This window comes from Humulus lupulus, chromosome 5 (assembly GCF_963169125.1).
Source record: "Humulus lupulus chromosome 5, drHumLupu1.1, whole genome shotgun sequence".
Classification (NCBI taxonomy): domain Eukaryota; kingdom Viridiplantae; phylum Streptophyta; class Magnoliopsida; order Rosales; family Cannabaceae; genus Humulus; species Humulus lupulus.
The window spans coordinates 237,716,927-237,717,967 of NC_084797.1; positions in this window are offsets into that span (position 1 = coordinate 237,716,927).

The following is a 1,041-nucleotide window of genomic DNA, read 5'->3' on the forward strand; positions in this document are numbered from 1 at the left end:
CTAATTTCATTCTAACTATAATCCAAGTTTAAATTTAAATAAAATAGAATCCTAATTTCTATAGAAAATATCTCTACAATATTTTATTATATTTTATTAAATAATTGAGGAATAATCTAATATCAAACTACTTAGGAAAAAATATCTCAACCTTTAACTACCTAAATCTCGTAACTCTGGACTCAACTATAGTAAAATCAACATAACATAACTGTGTCAAAAACAAGTCCAAAGTTACAGTACCCTATAGTTATGAAAATTCTATGTAATTATCTAAATAACAACCTAATCCACAAATATCTTAACTAACAATAAAATAACAAACTCTACTTCTCTAGGCTGATTTTGAATTTACTATGTCCAAAATTTGATTGGGCTTTAGGGTTTTATGTAGACTCGATTCATAACAATTTTTAATAATACCATAATTAATTTATTCTTACACAATCACCCATTTTTCCACTAATATCATAAAACTATACTATACTATAATAATTATAACCACTAAATATTTCAAAAAAATGAAACCTTATTCTATCACCACAACTCAAGTTAAATATATTTTATAAAATAAAGACAACCTACAATCACATAAATAAATAGGTCTATGAGAAATGTAACATCAGTTACTACAAAAAAGTTATCATATTATATATATATATATATTTATTAAATCATAAACGGTTTAATTTTTCATTTTAATATGTTTATGTCATTTTTTTATATATAATATTGTTTATTTATTTAAAATTTATATGACAATAATAAAAATTAATAAAAATAATTAATAAACTTCTAAATAAAACTAAGCAAGCATAATTGTGGTAGGCTAGTTTGCATTACGGAATTTCGCGTCACTTTTAAAACTGACACAAAAAATCAATTGTGGCAGCTGGGAACTGACGCAAATAATCATTTTTGTATTAGTGCTTGCACTTAATCTATATATTTATATAAATGAGAGCTACAAGAAATGATGTGTCACTTTAAAATCTCTTAAAAATATTCTATCTATTTTCTAATTTTTTCATAATTTGTAAA